This window comes from Loxodonta africana, chromosome 1 (assembly GCF_030014295.1).
Source record: "Loxodonta africana isolate mLoxAfr1 chromosome 1, mLoxAfr1.hap2, whole genome shotgun sequence".
NCBI classification, from domain to species: Eukaryota; Metazoa; Chordata; class Mammalia; order Proboscidea; family Elephantidae; genus Loxodonta; species Loxodonta africana.
In genome coordinates, this window is record NC_087342.1 from 167,017,079 (window position 1) to 167,028,560 (window position 11,482).

The 11,482-nt window shown below is 38.3% G+C and overlaps 1 pseudogene; it reads right to left on the reverse strand.

The window, feature by feature from the left end:
* Nucleotides 1-328: 328 nt before the first annotated feature.
* On the reverse strand, nucleotides 329-9,494 carry LOC100669805 (RNA/RNP complex-1-interacting phosphatase-like; annotated as a pseudogene).
* Between the last annotated feature and the right edge of the window lie 1,988 nt (nucleotides 9,495-11,482).

Here is an 11,482-nt window from a genome sequence, read left to right on the forward strand (position 1 = left end):
CAATTTCTGCAAATTTATCAGCAAAGAGGTAAATATATAATTTTTCCTTAATTTTTAATACATAAAACAAAACCGCTTGCTCTTGAATCAACTCTGACTCATAGTGACCCTATAGGACAGAGTAGAACTGTGCCCTAGGGCTTCCAAGGAGCAGCTGGTGGATTTCAACTGCTGACCTTTGGGTAACAGCCATAGCACTTAACCACTGTGCTGCCAAGGATAGTTAACACAAAAAGGAACAATAAAATAGATAATAAACCTTAGTCGCCCTGATCCAATGAAGCCATTCCAGCTGTCTTCAGTCCAGCTCTGGTCTCCAGTTAGATTTCTAGAAGAGATTCATGTAACTCAGACCATCCCCAACAGGATAGGATCCATAGCATTGTCTGTTGTAAGGTCTGTTAGAAGGTAACCTTTTATTCTGGGCTGCTTCACTGATGTCTGGCTTTATATTCCAAGAGTATCTCCTTTGTGAATAGTCCTGTCCAATGGGACCAGAAAGGGGAATAAGGCCTCTATGGTAAACATTCTGACTCTGTGAAAATTTCCTGACTGACTGTTACAATTCCTGGATCTCAGAATGGAAATGCCGAGAAGGCACTGGAATAATATTGGGTCCAATGTAGATTATACCTAGGGCCTTGGTGAACAAACTCTTTACTGGTATAGACTAGTTCCATGAGGTGTGTTGATTATTCAGAACCACTTAAACTGGGACACTAGAACCCCATTATTTCTGATAGAACCATTCTGAAGGTTTTCAATGTAGTTTTTTCTTTCTATACAATGTTCCCAGCACCTATTGAATAATTCACTTACATCATCTGGCCTCATACCTTTTACATCAATCAAATATCTGCAGATGAGATAGCCAGTCCTTTTTAAACCATAGGTTACAGAAGACTCCAATAAATTTGTCTTTATCTTTATTTTCTTTCAAAAGTCCATTAACAGCACATTTGAATTTAAAAATAGTGTCATCATCAGGTGCCTGATGCCCAACTGTAAAAATTTTTACAGTTGGGTTATGATAATGTTGAGTATATGTTAAATCAATAATCAGTCCAAGTACTTCATTTTGTTCTTGGGTATTGTTAAAAAGATCCAAAGGGGAAAAACATTCTTCTGAAGCCAAGATTCCCTTCAAAACTCTTTTTCAAATGAACTTTGAAAGCAATGAAACTAGTCCAAGGCATCCATTGCCCAACAGGGAGTGGTCTTTCCACCTTCAGTGGATGTGGTTTTTGTGCTTCCTTTTGGATGAAGAATGTCCAGAAAAGACACTTCCCTGGCCCAGTTACTGCTGGAACTCATACCGGCAACTCATGTGGGTCCCATGATGCTACCCACCCAACACCAATAGTGCCAAAAATGCCAGACCTGTGCCCTCCGTGCAAGAAAAAGATCCTTGGTTTTAACATTGTTAACCAAGACTACCTCATCCTTGTGGAACAGTGTGCTCCTACTTTAGGGGTTGAGTTTCCTGCTTGGAGATTTCTTTGATATAGGACAAGGGAGGACAGTCTTTTATTGTGTTTGAGCTCTGATATCTTTTTGTTAACTCCCAAATATGGAGTTAAGTCTTTTCTCCTAAGAATGATGATCATTCTTTTAGAATCTGGTGATTACCTGATCTGAATTGAAAATACTTATCCCTGATGAAATTCTGCCTTGTTAACACTACTCTTTGTCCTTATCCATATTCTGTTGTGGCTCCATAAGAAGAATTTTATTGGGAAGAGGTAGGTGTAAGACTAATGTGTATGTTTGCACTTGAGGCTGCACGCACGGCTGATAAGTTGAAAAGGGTTTGTCATACTGACACCCTTATACTACAGACTTTTCCCTGAGACACCAAACAAAACAATATGAGAACATTTTGAAATCTCACCTTGTTTAGGCTGTGAAGGTCTGATTATTGGAGAGATTTCCTGTGAAAGGATTCCATACAATAGACATTGCATATTGTGATAGCTGCCACGAGAGATGGCTAACTATTAGGTTGAACATCTGAGACACAATGTGTCATACTCTCATGGGCTCGTCTCAGGCTAAGTCAGCACTTCCTCTAGGCCCAACTTTTGCTTCTTAAGTGTATTTACACTGTAACTCTAACTCATGCCCAGATCTTTCTCATTGTTGTTGCTGTCGTTAACGACCTTATGCACAACAGAAGGAAACACTGCCCAGTCCTGAGCCATCCTTACAATCGTTGTTATGCTTGAGCTCATTGTTGCAGCCACTGTGTCAATCCACTTTGAGGGTCTTCCTCTTTTCTGCTGACCCTGTACTCTGCCAAGCATGATGTCCTTCTCCAGAGACTGATCCCTTCTGACAACATGTCCAAAGTATATAAGACGTAGTCTCACCATCCTTGCTTCTAAGGGGCATTCCGATTGTACTTCTTCCAATACAGACCTCCGTTCATTCTTTTGGCGGTCGATGGTATATTCAATATTCTTCACCAACACCACAATTAAAAGGCATCAATTCTTCTTCAGTCTTCCTTATTCATTGTCCAGCATTCACATGCGTATGGTGAGATTGAAAATACCATGGCTTGGGTCAGGCGTACCTTTGTCTTCAAGGTGACTTCTTTGCTCTTCAACACTTTAAAGAGGTCCTTTGCAGCAGATTTACCCAATGCAATGGGTCTTTTGATCTCTTGACTGCTGCTTCCATGGCTGTTGATTGTGGAGCCAAGTAAAATGAAATCCTTGGCAACTCCCATCTTTTCTCCGTTTATAATGATGTTGTTCGTTGGTCCAGTTGTGAGGATTTTTGTTTTCTTTATGTTGAGGTGCAATCCATACTGAAGGCTGTGGTCTTTGATCTTCATTAGTAAGTGCTTCAAGTCCTCTTCACTTTCAGCAAGCAAGGTTGTGTCATCTGCATAACGCAGGTTGTTAATGAGCCTTCCTCCAACCCTTCTTCGTATAATCCAGCTTCTTGTATTATTCGCTCAGCATACAGTTTGAATATGTATGGTGAAAGAAAGAACACAACCCTGACAGACATGGTTCCTGACTTTAAACCAATCAGTATCCCCTTGTTCTATCCTAACAACTGCCTCCTGATCTATGTAAAGGTTCCTCATGAGCATACTTAAGTGTTCTGGAATTCCCATTCTTCACAATATTATCTATAATTTGTTATAATTCACCAGTCAAATGCCTTTGATGGTCAATAAAACACAGGTAAATATTCTTCTGGTATTCTCTGCTTTCAGCCAGGATCCACCTGTCATCAGCAATGATACCTCTGGTTCCACGACCTCTTCTAAAACCTGCCTGAATTTCTGGCAGTTCCCTGTCGGTATACTGCTACAGCCATTTTTGAATGATCTTCAGCAAAATTTTGCTTGCTTTTGATATTAATGATATTGTTCTATAATTTCCACATTTGGTTGGATCACCTTTCTTGGGAATAGGCATAAATATGGATCTCTTCCAATCAGTTGGCCAAGAAGCTGTCTTCCATATTTCTTGGCATAGATTAATGAGCACCTCCATTGCTGCATCTGTTTGTTGAAACATCTCAATTGGTATTCCATCAATTCCTGGAGCCTTGTTTTTCTCCAATGCCTTCAGAGCAGCTTGGACTTCTTCCTTCAGTACCATTGGTCCCTGATCATATGCCACCTCTTGAAATGGTTGAAAATAGCCTAATTCTTTTTGTTATAATGACTCTGTGTATTCCTTCCATCTTCTTTTGATGCTTCTTGCATCATTTAATATTTTCCCCATAGAATCCTTCACTATTGCAATTCGAGGTTTGAATTTTTTCTTCAGTTCTTTCAGCCTGAGAAACTCCAAACGTGTTCTTCCCTTTTTGTTTTCCATCTCCAGCTCTTTGCACATGTCATTCTAATACTTTACTTTGTCTTCTCGAGACGCCCTTTGAAATCTTCTGTTCAGTTCTTTTACTTCATCAATTCTTCCATTTGCTTTAGCTGCTCAATGCTCAAGAGCAAGTTTCAGAGTCTCTTCTGACATACATCTTGGTCTTTTCTTTCTTTCCTATCTTTTCAGTGATCTCTTGCTTTCTTCATGGATGATATCCTTGCTGTCATTCCACAACTCATCTGGCCTTAGGTCACTAGTGTTCAATGAGTCAAATCTACTCTTGAGATGGTCTCTAAATTCAGGTGGGATATACTCAAGGTCATATTTTGGCTCTTGTGGACTTGCTCTGATTTTCTTCATTTTCAGCTTGAACTTACATATGAGCAATTGATGGTCTATTCCACAGTCGTTCCCTGGCCTTGTTCTGACTGATGATATTGAGCTTTTCCATCATCTCTTTCCACAGATGTAGTCAATTTGATTTCTGTGTATTCCATCTGGTGAGGTCCATGTGTATAGTCACCATTTATGTTGGTGAAAGATGATATTTGCAATGAAGAAGTCGTTGGTCTTTCGAAATTCTATCATTCGATCTCCAGCATTGTTTGTATCACCAAAGATATAATTTCCAACTACTGATCCTTCTTTGTTTCCAACTTTCACATTCCAGTTGCCAGTAATTATTAATGCATCTTGATTGCGTGTTCAATCAATTTCAGACTACAGCAACTGATGAGAATCTTCTATTTCTTCATCTTTGGCCTTAGTGGTTGGTGTGTAAATTTGAATAATAGTCATATTAACTGGTCTTCCTTGTACGTGTATAGATATAATCCTATCACTGATAGCGTTGTACTTCAGGATAGATCTTGAAACGTTCTTTTTGATGATGAATGCAACACCATTCCTCTTCAAGTTGTCATTCCCAGCATAGTAGTCTATATGATTGTCTGATTCAAAATGGCCAATACCAGTCCATTTCAGCTCACTAATGCCTAGGATATTGATGTTTATGCATTCCATTTCATTTTTGACGATTTCCAATTTTCCTAGATTCATACTTCATACATTCCAGTTTCCAATTATTAACGGATGTTTGCAGCTGTTTCTTCTCATTTTGAGTCGTGCCACATCATCAAATGAAGGTCCTGAAAGCTTTGCTCCATCCACATCATTAAGGTCAACTCTACTTTGAGGAGGCAGCTCTTCCGCAGTCATCTTTTGAGCGGCTTCCAAACTGGAGGGCTCATCTTCCAGCACTATATCAGAGACTGTTCTGCTGCTATTCATAAGGTTTTCACTGGCTAATGCTTTTCGGAAGTAGACTGCCTGGTCCTTCTTCCTAGTCTTTCTTAGTCTGGAAGCTCAGCTGAAATCTGTCCTCCACAGGTGGCCCAGCAGGTATCTGAATACCGGTTGCATAGCTTCTAGCATCACAACAACACCCAAGCCCTCACAATACGACAAAATGACAGATCTTTCTAGGTGGTATAATTTCAAAAAAGATAACTTATGATTAGAAGTTCTGGAAATTTCAATATGAAAAATTATTTATTTGAGTTGCACCCTAGGAAAATAGGAGGCAAACTTCAAACATCCAATGGTCAGCACTTTTTTATTGATGTGAAGAAGCTTCCAAGAGAAATTCTGATACTATTTTTTTTTTTAAATCAAATGATTCCTCATCTAAAGCCAATAAATACAGGGCCTAAAATTAAACCACAATTTTTAGGTCCTCAGAAACCACAATGTGGCCCTAAATGTTTTATCTCACTATTCCTTTCTGCATACTTTTAAACAGTGTTTTTCCATTCCCCTCTGTTCCTATCCTCTTTTTGACAAGCTGATTTCTTCCATGATTGGTCAGAAATCACCAATAGCACAAAGTCCTTTTTATGGTTCACCTTTTTCTGAAGAAGGCAAGCCCTTTTTAATCTAGGCTTTTAGTCCTAGATATTAGTTTGAGCTTAAAACCACTTGCCAAGACTTTCTGAAGCCTAGAAAAGAAAGAAATTCACAGTGGAATTTATAAATTGTTTGGGGAACACACAATCCAGGGTTCTCAAATCTGAATGAATTAGTTCATATATTAGTAAGAACCTAAGATGCAAAAAAAGAGAAAATGCATACCTGGAAGATCTTGAAGGAGACTAAAACACTACAAGTTTCACAGGAAACCAGAAGGGTTTAGAAAAGCTGTAGATGATAAAAGAAGATTTGTCAAAGTCTTCCCCAACATTTTCCAGTAAAAATTGCTTACACTCTACCGTGGGTTGAATAGTGTTCTTCCAAAAGATATATCCACCCAAAACCTGTGACAATGATTTCATTTAGAAAAATGGTTTTTGCAGATATAATTAAATTAAGGGTCTTCAAATGAGATCATCTTGATATACCCAGGTGATTGTAAATCAAATGAAAAGTATTCTTGTAAAAGAAAGGCAGAGGGAAAAATGATAGAGGAAAAGACCATGTGGAGATGAAGACAAAGATTGGAGTGAGCAGCCATAAGCTAAGGAATGCAGACAGCCCCCAGTAGCTGGAAGAGGCAAGGTAGGATTCTCCGCTAGAGTCCTCAGAGGGAATGTGGCCCTGCTGACACCTTGATTTTGAACTGTGAGAGAATATATTTCTATTGTTTTAAAGCATGAGGCTCATTATAATTTGTTACAGCAGCTCCAGAAAACTAATACAGTCTCTAAGTAGTCCCGTAAACAAAGTTTAAGTCCATTGGATATATCAGGAATAGTCTTTATAAAACTTCTAGTCAGCAATCAGGAGTAGATCCTGAAATAAACACAACCTCAGCTCTCTCCTCACTTTTAGTGAATGGCCTTAAGCCAGAAATAGAAGATTTAATATAGAAGCAAAAACCTGAAATGGAAAAATCTGATTGCCATGTTGCCAACTCCTTTCTGAACAATGGAAAAGAGCCTTTGAGCAAACACAGAAAATAGGACAAAAAAAAAAAAAAAATGCCAGCTTTACATATGAAACAGCTAGGTTTAAGTTTAAGTTACCCATTTATGTTACCATACACTGGAGAGAGAGAAAGTCTCTTGATACTGACCCTTGTAGTTACACTATGCAGAAAGGATATTGGGAAAAATAATGGCCTTGTATTAGGTAAGAATCTGATGGAAAAAAAAAGGCTGGGTGAACAATAAAGGTATTTCCAATAGAAAACAAGTATTCAATTACCCATTTAAACCTTAAATTCCATGGAGTAATCTTCCTATATATCAGAGACATTTTAGGAATTTTTGATTTTATGTGCTTCAGTGGAAACCCTGGTGGCACAGTGGTTAAATGCTACGGCTGCTAACGAAAAGGCCAATAGTTCAAATCCATCCGGCACTCCTTGGAAACTCTATGGGGCAGTTCTACTCTGTCCTATAGGGTCACTATGAGTTAGAATTGACTGGACAGCAATGGGTTTGGTTTTGGTTTATGTGCTCTGATATTAACCTTAACCTTGCCAGACTTACAAAACCTATCCCACAGCGTCAATTAAGTACTCAGGTGGATGTAGAAATCTAATCTCTACTTAAAGGTGAAAAACGACCAATGGCAGGATTAAAAATTGAGACTACCTGAGTCAACATGAGTTAACTGTTAAGTTTGGGAAATAAGATCATTTTGTCAACCTGACAATTATTTGTTTCATGGTTTTTCTGTTTGTTTTTGTTTAGCAAGAAGATAAGGTTATAAAACAAACAAATCAAACCAAACAAAAAAACTCATTAGTTCTAAAACACCCTTTACAAACCAATGCATGCAGGCAAACAGATTTCCTACCAAAATACCAACTTGTGGCTTAAGTGAAAAACTCACTTTTCAAATTAAATTTTGTTTTCCAACACTCACTTCAAGACTTTTGCCAGAGACTGTCCACAAATTCCAAATTATTTCACAAAGTGGAGCTGCCCTATTCTGGACTTTGCTCTTTTGTTAGTAACGTATTTTTATTGCAGATTCTCAGAATCAAGTTGAGGGCTTGTTAAAACACAGATTGCTGTGCTCAATCCCCATAATTTACGATTCAGTAAGTCTATGGTGGAGCTACAAAATTTACATTACTACATTTACAAAATTTGCATTGACATTCCCAGGTGGTGATGATGCTGCTGGTATGGGGAACCACACTTTGAGAGACACTGCTTTGTTTTTTATGCTGGTTTAACTCAAGGTTCTTCATTGGTTGCAGCCAAAAATCTCCTAAATGATTACATTTGGTATTACCACTGTAATCAGAGAAAGATTTTATTGAATTGCAATTGTAGTTTTTGAGGAAGGGTAAAGGCCCAGTTGAGAATGGTGATTCTGAAAAAGGTTATGGATAATACATAATGTAATAAATAGAAATTTTCATTTTAATCCAATCACCAAAACTAACATACACTAGAAATCTAAAAAAGTACCTATGGTTCATAGCATCCTTAAACCAAATCCATTGCTAATGAGTCAATTCTGACTCATAGTGACCCTACAGGATAGAGTAGAACTGTCTCATTGCATTTCTAAGGCTGTAAATCTTTACAGAAGCAAACTGTGACATCTTTCTCCCAGGGATGGGCTGGTGGGTTCAAACCACTGACCTTTAGGTTAGTGGCCAAGAACTTTAACTATTGAACCACCAGAACTCTTTAGAGAAGCAGAATTTTTTGTATCAGAACTCTTTCAAGTGTTAATGAGACATAGAATGAATAGATTAATTATAGAATCAAATAACTAAAAATAATACAATTCATTCTTTAATGTCATGCCACACCTTTAGACAGCTGGCTGTCCAAATCTTCCAAGGCTCATTTGGAATAAAAATCACTCTGAAATGTGTCCAGGAAAAATGTAAAACAATTAGGATGGAGAAAATACAGTGATTATTCAAAAAAATATTTTGGTGATATGAGTGCAAGAGTTTTACTGGAATTGTTACCATTTAGTAACTTAAAGCAATGAACAGCTATATGCATGGTAGGTTCATTCCATTAATGGCAGGGAACTAGGAATTTATATTTCTTAGATCTAAGCCATCAAGATCTGCGCTAAGGCACACAGATTTTGACTCTTGTGACTACTCACTCTTTGACAAAATAAACAGAGCAGAACAAGGCTGCTCATATGCTGCCACAATTTAGTCTTTGAACTTGAGTCAAGACAGGATGAATAGTGAATTTTCAAGCTCGCCCACAGCAGGATCTTCAGCTAATAAGCATTCCACATTTTAGATACAATTTAGAAGGAATCATATGCCTCTTTAGAACTGATACATGGGGATATTTTAAAAAATCTAAAGTTTTATAACTATTGCCCTTAGAATTATAACTTTGATTTCTTCCTAAAATTAACCACTGACCTGCTTTCTGTCACTATACTTTTGTGTTTTTTAGAGTTTTATAAAGAGGAACTCATATAGTATTTAGCCTTAAAAAGTGTCTAAAATTTGTCTAGGTTTTTTTTCACATAACATACCGCTTTTGAGATTTCACTTCCATTGTTGCAGTTATTGTTCCTTTGTATTGCTAAATAGTATTCAGTTAAGTACAGATAAAGAGGAACACAGTAGCTGTACAGACAGGGCCTGCCAGGGGATAGCAAGCGTGCAAGCAAAGGCACATAGGGTTTGCGACGGTGGGTCTTGAACGTCATTCACTTGAATAAGAATGGACTGCATTTATATGGACTACATTGCAGACACAGTGGTTGGTTCTAAGCAAATGAGTTCCATGGCTAAGTTTTTCTTAAAGATAGCTCACATTGTAAAAAGTATGAGCATTACCTGCTTTTGAATAAGATTATAATCAGGGAAAACGCCTAGAAAGGATGCCCACCGGAGAGACTGATAAGTGCAAATATCAAGTCAGTATAGTTAAGGAGATCTGAATCAAGGTGCATGTAAGAATTAACATCTGTAAGACTTTATAACTGATTGGGTGGCAGTATGGGTATGGAGAGGGAGCTGAATAAAAAAAGGACAATTCTAGCCTTCAATTTGCGTGGTTTGGATAATGGTAGTATTTTTTTCTACTACACATATCACATGCAAGCGAAAGTTTGCTGAAGATCATTCAAAAATGACTGCAGCAGTATATCAACAGGGAATTGCCAGAAATTCAGGCCGGTTTCAGAAGAGGACATGGAACCAGGGATATCATCGCTGATGTCAGATGGAACCTGGCTAAAAGCAGAGAATACCAGAAGGATTGTTTTTACCTGTGTTTTATCGACTATGCAAAGGCATTCGACTGTGTGGATCATAACAAATTATGGATAACATGGCAAAGAATGGGAATCCCAGAACATTTAATTGTACTCATGAGGAGCTTTTACATAGATCAAGAGGCAGTTGTTTGGTCAGGACAAGGGGATATTGATTGGTTTAAAGTCAGGAAAGATGTGCGTCAGGGTTGTATTCTTTTGCCATACCAATTCAGTCCATATGGTGAGCAAATAATATGAGAAGCTGGACTGCATGAAAAAGAATGAGTCCTCAGGATTGGAGGAAGACTCATTAACAACCTGCATTATGCAGATGACACAACCTTTCTTGCTGAAAGTGAAGAAGACTTGAAGCACTTACTAATGAAGATCAAAGACTTCAGCCTTTAGTATGGATTACGCCTCAACATAAAGAAAACAAAAATCCTCACAACTGGACCGATGAGCAACATCATGATAAATGGAGAAAAGATTGAAGTTGTCAAGGATTTCATTTTACTTGGATCCACAATCAATAGCCATGGAAGCAGCAGTCAAGATATCAAAAGACACATTGCATTGGGTAAATCTGTTGGACAGTGTTGAAGTGGAAAAATATCACCTTGCAGACTAAGGTGCACCTGACCCAATCCATGGTATTTTCAATCACATCATATGCATGTGAAAACTGGACAGTCAATAAGGAAGACCGAAGAAGAATTGACGACTTTGAATTGTGGTGTTGGCAAAGAATATTGAATATACCATGGACTGTCAAAAGAACAAACAAATCTGTCTTAGAAGAAGTACAACCAGAATGCTCCTTAGAAGCAAGGATGGCGAGACTGTGTCTTACATATTTTGGACATGTTGTCAGGAGGGATCAGTCTCTTGAGAAGGACATTATGGTTGGCAGAGTACAGGATCAGCGGAAAAGAGGAAGAACCTCAATGAGGTGGATTGACACAGTGGCTGCAACAATGAGCTCAAGCATAACAATGATTGTAAGGATGGCTCAGGACCAGGCAGTGTTTCATTCTGTTGCGCATAGGGTTGCTATGAGTCGGAACTGACTCAACGGCACCTAAGAACAAGAACAACAACAACACATATGGTAGCAGGATACTCTGAAATATAATGAGTCTTACTCTTAGTGTCTCAGGAGATCTCTCCTGGTACTTCTTCCTTTCTCCTTAGTATTATTATTTTCCAATCCCTGTTTGAAATCTCTTCCTTGGATAAGGATGATTTTGCTCCGCCTGTAACTTCATGTCTTTGACTGTTCGTTTGATTGCTAACTCTGCCTTTATCATTCAGTACTGTCTTCTTTGATGCCTTTGCTCAGCAGTTGTCATACTGCTCTCACATCCAACCCAGGTTACCCAAACCCCATGTCCTGAGCCAGTTAAAATTTCTCATCTACTCACTAACACAGCTGA